The sequence below is a fragment of the Anolis carolinensis genome, chromosome 5 (assembly GCF_035594765.1).
Source record: "Anolis carolinensis isolate JA03-04 chromosome 5, rAnoCar3.1.pri, whole genome shotgun sequence".
Classification (NCBI taxonomy): Eukaryota; Metazoa; Chordata; class Lepidosauria; order Squamata; family Dactyloidae; genus Anolis; species Anolis carolinensis.
In genome coordinates, this window is record NC_085845.1 from 92779307 (window position 1) to 92787924 (window position 8618).

Here is an 8618-nt window from a genome sequence, read left to right on the forward strand (position 1 = left end):
TTTATACCCCGCCTCTATCTCCCCAAAGGGGACTCAGGGCGGCTGACATGGGGCCAAGCCCGAATAAAAACAATAGCAATATAAAACACAGCAATAGACAAAAAACATGCACAATTATAAAAATTCAAACGTTAGCCAATAAAAACAAATGACAAGAACTAATAAAAACATGGATTAAAATGGAGAGGTTGTAAAAGTAGACTGGGTAGGTGCACCATATAAATATTGTAAACACGAGGTGACTGATAAAGTGCAAATTGGGATGGGAATAGACCCTGTGTCTTTATCAAGTTGACATAGGTAAAAAAGTACAGGAATGGTCACAGATACAGATTGCTAAGGGGATGAGCAATCTTTAACTAAAGGCCTGAGTAAAGAGCCAGGTTTTCTAGCTCTTTCTGAATGCTACCAGGTTGGGGGCTTTCCTGATTTCCCTCAGGAGCGAGTTCCAGAGCCGGGGGGCCCACCATAGAGAAGGCCCTCTGTCTCGTCCCCACCAACCGCACTTGTGACGGAGGTGGGAGCGAGAGGAGGGGCCTCCCCCGACGAACGAAGAGATTGTGCAGGTTTGTAGAGGGAGAGGCGATCACTAAGGTAGAAGGGTCCCAAACTGTTCAGGGCTTTGTAGGTGATTCACCTGCACCTTGAATTGGGTCCGGAAGGTGAACGGCAGCCAGTGGAGCTCCTTAAGCAGAAGGGTTGACCGGTCCCTATAATTAGCTCCAGTTAGAAGCAAGGCTGCCAAACGTTGGACTAGTTGGAGTTTCCGGGCCATCTTCAAGGGCAGCCCCACATAGAGTGCATTGCAATAGTCCAGTCTAGAGGTAATTAAGGCATGGACCACCATGGCCAGATCAGACTTCACGAGGTAAGGTCACAGTTGGCGCAAAAGTTTTAATTGTGCAAAGGCCCTCCCGGCCACCGCTGACACCTGGGCATCAAGTGTCAGCGCTGAGTCCAGAAGGACCCCCAAACTGCAGACCTGCACCTTCAGGGGGAGTGCAACCCGTCAAGCACAGGTAGCCACCCAATACCCCGATCGGACATACAACTGACCTGGAGGACCTCTGTCTTGTCGGGATTAAGCTTCAGCTTATTCGCCCTCATCCAGCCCATCACAGCCGCCAAGCACTCTTCCAGTACCCGAGGGGCTTCCTTGGAGTTTGGTGGAAAGGAGTAGTAGAGTTGGGTGTCATCTGCGTAGAATTGTTTAGAATGGTCGAATCAAGGGAGGCCTTCTTCAATATGGGCCTCACTATGGCCTGTTTGAGGACAGATGGAAATTTGCCTTGAACAAAGAGGCATTAATTATCATCACAAACCACTCTACCAACCCTCCTCTGGCTGATTTAATTAGCCATGAGGGGCAAGGATCCGTGGAGCAAGTGGTTGCTGTCACCACCCCAAGGATCCTGTCCACGTCATCCGGGTGAACAAGCTGAAACGAATCCCACAAGTTCAAACAGACAGGTGCCTCAGTTACCTCTTTTGGCATTGCAACAAAACTAGCGTCTAAGTCGAAGCGAATCTGAGCGACTTTGTCTGCAAAGTGGTGTGCGAACTCGCTGCACCGAGTTGCCGAGTCTTCGGGTGCCCCTCCCCCCTCAGGGCAGTCGTGAAGGTCTTCCTGGCTGCCCGCAAAGCCGCGGAGTAGGCCCTTATAGTAGCCGCGGAGTAGGCCCGTGCTCGGTCAATATAACGTTGTAGGTTGCCACTTGGGACACTATTTGGCTACTGAACCTGAGGCTACCGATCCATCCAGTTGTGAGAAGGCTATTGGAGTTTCTAGTGTGGACCTTTCACACTCTAACCCTTCAGCTAACCCCGGGGAAATAATATTTCTAGAACACCCACAATCTATGAATGCTTTGCAAGTGGCCCATTTGCTGCTGCCTTCCAGTCTGATCGGTACCACTAGCATTCTCTTGTCATGACTCACCAACCCCCCTGAAGAGTCCCTTGTTGATGTTTCTTCTTCAGCACGCTTCCCCACCACCGCCTGCTGTTTGGGCTGAGTGCCCCCTCCTCCTCTCCTCTGCCAGCACTCCGCAGCTCTGTGTCCCACACGTCCGCACACAAAGCATTCGCTCCTCGTCCCCTCGCTGCTTCCCTTCACCTCACCCCATCTCCCGGTTGGGGGCTGCTCCAGTTTCCTGCCCTCCTCCTTCGGCCTCGGATTTTGTTGATGTCAGCTCGCTCCAGCCACTCCCAAATGAATACACGAGACTTGCTGTGTTATCACTGATTACTGTAGGAAACCTTGACACGCAAAAAAGGCGAGAGAGTGCTGATCAGCCCACTGAGACTCCCTTATATACACTCCCCCCCCCCCACATTCAAAGTAGCAATTCCCGCCTAGAGAAAACCCCGCACAATTCTTCCCGCCAAACACGCCAGCTGTTTCTCTTCAGGGCCAAGAACCGCAGGTGCCTTATCAGTCTGTGATTCAGCGTCCTTGATTTCTGGCACCAGAGTACATGCCCTGAAATCAGGGTCCTGATACCCTGCCTTTCTCAACCCGGAAGGGGACTCAAGACTTATACATAGGTAACTATTTGATGCCTTTAAAACAATGCACAATTAAAGTAAACATTTTAAAATAGAATTATAAGATACATTAAAACATTTAAAACAGTATCATTACTATTCATCATGCTTTCTGCAATAGTAATCTGGGCAATTCCAATAGTCATTGTGCATAATTCCATATCTATCTATTGTACAAGTTCTCCAAAGGCTTGATTACAAAGCCACATTTTTACTCTCTTACGGAAGGCCAGGAGGGAGGGGGCTGATCTAATGTAATATCTTCCCACTGTATGGATCTTAGCAATAATAGTTTATATTAAATCTTGTGGGTGATAATGATGGATTTAGAGTGGGCTTGTGAATTTGATTTTATTCTGATCTTTACAAACAATTGCTTCATGGTTTTGTTTTTTGTCTCTCCTCAGTTGTCCTTTAATTGTAATGCATTTTCTTATATAATTTGAATATATAAGTTAAAGGCACCAGATATAACCTGACCTTGGAAGTTAAGCAGGGTCAGCACTGGTTAAAAAAACTTCCAATGAACCCCAGGTGTTTGTAGGCTATATTTCAGAGGAAGGAATTGGCAAAACCATCTCCTTCCTTGCCTAAGAAATTCCTTGCATTTCATGGGGTCACCATTAGTCTTAAAGGTCTTTTTTTAAGTTTAAAAGTTGATGTTACAAAATAGCTATTTATGCACACACAAACACATGAAATAGATTAAATCAGTTCAAATTCACAACAATAAATTCTTCATCAAATATTATTAATAGCAAATAAAATAAAATTCTTTTTGGTCATTAGCAAATGATTCTCTCCCACTCAAACTTGATTATTATTAAATTTATACATGCATAATCTATACATATACATAAGCAGACTTTAATTAATATGATATCAACTATTGATATTGAATTAAAAGGGAAAAATTTGTTATGATGTTGACTATGATATGGATAGTCTCAGGGACTATGTGTTATTCAATTTGTTTTTAAAGTCCGTTTTTACTTAATAAAAAAGGTTAACTCAGCAGAAAGGAATAAGAGAGGGGACGGGAAGAGATTTGGGCAAAGAAAAGAAAATTTGGTTATTTTCATGTTCACCTGAATGGAAATGGTTTACTAAGCCAACTGCAATGTCTTCTTTTCTGACCTTCAATTGTATAAGATGCTATCAGGTGACCAAAGGCATCTAAGGACAGTAAAATAAACATTCTATTTTTCTCTCCTTCTTCTCTACAGTGTAAAGGAATGAATAGTTGCTGCTATATAACCAAAGCTTGCTATACAGACAATTAGGAGGTCATACAGTGCTTATCTCTATGCCCTGAAAAGGTTCACTACTACAGATCTTATAGACTGATCTGCTCTTAAACAGTTAAAATGAGTATTTATCTTCTTTTAAAGTTTAGTCCCTGCTATATATGAAAAAACTGGCTTTGAAAATGCCTATGTTCTCAACTCTGGGTGCTGGCTATGTGGAGATATACTATACCAATGAGTTTAGGTATATTGATATTTAATGTTCTGCTGACTGTCTACCGTCACAATCCTAGACATTATTTTATGATGTAAGTCTAACAGGTATGTCAAGAGTCAGACGCCAACTAGCGAACAAAAATAGAGTTTATTCAGCAGATAAGCCAAAAAATAATGTTAACACAGAAAAAAAACCTTGAAACACTTCACTATCAGTGCTTCAAGAGCAGTTCAAACAAAAATATAATTCAGCAACACAAGCAGGTAAAAACAAAGCTAAACAAACTTAGTGCAAACTGCACTTTCTGAGTCCAAGCCCTGCCAGCCGGCTCTGTAGTTTTCAAAGGAACAGTTCCCAAAAGAAAACACCAAATTGGTCAGGAAACAAACAAACAAACTAAGAATGCAGTAGACTGCTTCCACAATGTGGATAAAGCCGAAGGCTCCAAAAGGATGGTGAAAAGACGTCGTCTGGGATTCCAAGGTCAGGTCAGGAGATAACAGCGGTGTCCAAAGAGCAAGCCAGGAGTCAAAAGCCGATAGTAGTCATCAATCACAGGGCGAAGGCAGTAGCAAGGTCAAATTCCGATCCAAGGTCTGAAGAGGGTGCAGTCATCTAAAACAGGTCCACGATAAGACACAGCGAGAGCCAAGCTAGGTGATAACAGCAGATTCAAATCATAGTCCAAGTCCAGTCTTCATGGAAACACAGAGATCCCAATGGCGCCTCAGCAACACCTTGCCACACGCAAAGTGCAGTGGCCAAACATTCCCATTTTATTCCCCTTCCTCCTGGGTGACCAAACACTCACACCCAAATACCAGGTGTCCCAAATCTACTCAGAGTCTGAGCTCCACACAGCTAGAGCTCGTGGATCTGGAGTACCTAGCAATTCGTCGGAAGTCCCAATCATCCTGCCCACACTTAGCCCCATGAACACTTAAAGAACCATCCTCCCTTCTCCAAGCATCCCAATTGGGATCAGCTCCTGCAGAAACCCCAGGTTCAGAAGTATCCATAGACCTCAAATCCCCAGACATCTCCGGTGGCTGTGCCCATTCAGTGCCCGCTTCCCCAGCCACCACCTGTTCCTCAGCATCCATCTCCCCATCTGAATCTTCCTCAGAAGATCCCCCATATAGCTCTCTAAGTCGCTTCCTGAGCAACTCCTCCAGTGAACCCTCATCACGAGGGTTTTTTCTTCCTCTTCGAATTCCATCTCCATCAACCATAATCCCGAAGGCGCAGTCACAACAAGGTATGTATGCTGTAAGAAGCCAGAAATATATATGCTGTAAGAAGCCAGAATCTAACAGGTATGTATACTGTAAGAAGCCCAGAGATACTGACTTGCTGAAGCCAGTATCTCTGGGATACCACTGGTTCTTTCATGCCATTCTTTCCTCATTCCCTGTACTTGCCCTCTAATTCATCTGTATATGTTCTTAGTTTACAATTTTTTAAACCTGATACCTTACTTAAGATGTTTTTAGTTTGTCAACACTTCAAGAGTTAAAATAAGCAACAAAGGGGATAATAGGCATCCTTGTCTAGTTCCCTTTTGTATTTCACATGGGTTGCACAAGTCTCCATTAATTATTATATTTGGGTAGTATAGCTCTACGTAAACTATGTCATACAGTTTTCTTCAATTCTCATCTCTTCTAAAGCTCTGAAATGAAAAATCCAATTAAAATGTACAGAATCTTTTTCTGCATCAAAAAACATCAATGTAGCCACTTTGTCGTCATTTTGGTCCAAATGTCCCCATATATTTAAACATTTTTATTATCTCTCTGTTATTATGTGATATTGTAAAAAAAAAAAACCTGGTAATTATTATTCAACAATGAACTTATCTGCAATTTTTCATCATAAATGTGTAGTTTTTCTTCTTTAGGAATCAAAGTTATGCTATATTGCAGGGGTCCCGAAACTAAGGTCTGCAGGCCAGATCCTTTACCTGCCCCCTGCCTTAAACCTGAGACTTAGGATCACCCTAAATTTGACATGACTTGAAGGCATACAACAGCAATCCTACTTCACTTGACTCTCTCATCAGCCAAAAGCAGGCCCTCACTTCCCATAGAAATACTGTTGCAACACAGACTCCTTAAAGCGCCAGACCAGACGTTAGTAAAAATACAGTTTATTAGTTCACAACCAAAAGGAGCCCAAAAAACAAACTCAAAAGGCTCAGAACACTTAATCTTCAGTGTGAAACACAGAATTCCCAGCAATCAACACAAAACCCCAGACCCTGGAAAATAACCCAGATTAAACCGGAGTATAATCCAGTTTAAAAACAAATTTTGTAAAACAACAAAGAAAGCACTCCAATTCCCAGCAGGACATCAGCAGGCAGGAATAGACGATCAGCAGGGGCCCGAAGACTTCTGTTGAAGTCACCCAAACACAATGTCGGCGTCGTTGAGTCCAATCTGGGTCAGAGAAGGAGAAGTCAGCAATACGAAATCCAGTCCAGGTCAGAAAAGGAGAAATCAGCAATATGAAATCCAGTACAAGTCATACACAGAGCTAAAGTGTAGAATGCAGCACTGCAACTAGTGCATAGGAACAACACAAAGCAGTCCAGAGAAAACCCTTACAGTTCCAACCCCCACAGCCATGGATAATCCAGATTAAATTTACGTTCACAGAGGTCTTCCTACAGCACGTCTTCCCAAACAGCTCACAAGGACACACGAACACCCAACAACACTTTGCCGACTGCAAAGGTGATCTATTTCCCAAACCCATTTATATTCACAAATCATCCTCAGAACTAGAATCAGCCAACACCCTGCTAGTAGCTGCAGTCTGTTGCCTCAATTCCTCCTCAGAGCTAGAATCAGACAACGCCCCACCAGACCTCCTTTCAGCTGAAGCCCCTTGCCGATCCCTCCACTCAGTCCATCTGTTATCCAAACCCATAATTCCCCAAGACCTAGCTGGATCCTCACTGTGCCAACCTTCAAAAGTGTCGCTACTTGTGGGTTCTCTACAGATGTCCTGGATCTCCTGCACCTTAGTCCAGTCCATTACCTCATCCTCAGAACTTGTCATCCCATCCTCCTGATTCTCAACCCCATCATCCCCCTCAAAGACCTCAAATGTATCATCATCAGTAGGCTCCATAAGTATTTCCCGGATCTGCTTCCTTTGTTGCTCCTCATCGGAGTCTTGCTCACGAGGAGTCTTTCTATGTCTTCTAGTGCACCTAGTAGTATCATTGTTCAAAGACTCAATCACAACAAATACTATTGGTTAAAATTGTTCTTCATTTTAAATGTATTGTTCTTTCATGTTGTTTCCCACTATAAATAAGATATGTGCACTGTGCATAGGCATAATTCATGTTTTTTTCAAACTATAGTTTGCCCTCCCCCCCCCAACAGCCAGAGGGACCATTAAGCAGAGAGACCCTCTGCTTAAAAAAATTGAGGATCTCTGTTATGTTGCCTTTTTTCCCAACGTTCAAAGATCCTTCCAGTTTGTAAGATTGAATTTGTCATACCCCAGCCACCTTTGGCTTCTGAACCTGATCCAGAAATGAACTATGACCAGGATGAAGCTTATTCTGACTTTTTACCTAGTCCACAGAGCTCTTTCCAATTACAGCTGCCGGCTGTTGATAGCTCGGATGATTCCTTAATTGGGAGAGAAAGTGAAAATATTACTCCCATGGCTGAATCAGATGTTCTTAGTTCCCCAGAGAATGTGTCCTTCAACAGAAGGGAGTTTCTGCATCGCCAGAGATCTGAGAAACAAGAACTCCGCAGGAGTAACAACTTGGCATCTCAAAGGGATAATGGATAGAAGGTTTTCCCTTGGGAACCTTTAGGGAGTTTGGCTTTCCTTGTTTGTGATCTAATCTAAGTTCCATAAAAGTGTTGTGCACCGTGGACACTTTGTGGTGTCAACTTTGCTATTTCCTGAGAAAGGTTCACCGACTCTAGCTTCTGTTTCCTCCAAGCCAAGTTACCAGATCCTGGCGGCCAAGCCGAGTCGCGACTCCCGAGTAGACCTGGATTAAATCTACTTCTTTGCCTTGTTCCTGAACCAAGTTTTGCCTCAGCTTCATCACGTTCCTGCCTTGATATCAAAGACTTTCTAGTGACTTTGGACTTTGTTATTCAGTCTTGCTTCCTTGTTTTTCCCCGCTCAAGAACTTTCCAACAGTTTTGAGCGTGTTTTGGTTTCTGGACTTTGGACAATAATGTTGGACATTTCCCTTCAATTCTTTGGACTAATTCATACCTTTTCATAAAGGACTATTATCTGCTCAACCTTTCCACCTATTCATTCCTGGATTTATAATTGTTTTAATAAAGATATTATATGATTATTGGTCTCTGTCTGGTTTTCAGTGCTCATGCTGCCCTGGGGTGCAACAGAATTCATTGTCTGTTGTAATTGTATCAGAAGTTTCTCTTGTAAACATTTATAATACATCACAGACAGCCTATCTGGCACTGTTGTCTTCCCTGTAGCAGTCTTAATAACGCTGCAAATCTCTCTGATCATAATAGGTGCTTTTATAGATCTTTCCTGTTCTTCTGAAATCTTTGGTAGATTCTGTTTAATCAAACGTGCTTCCAGTTTAT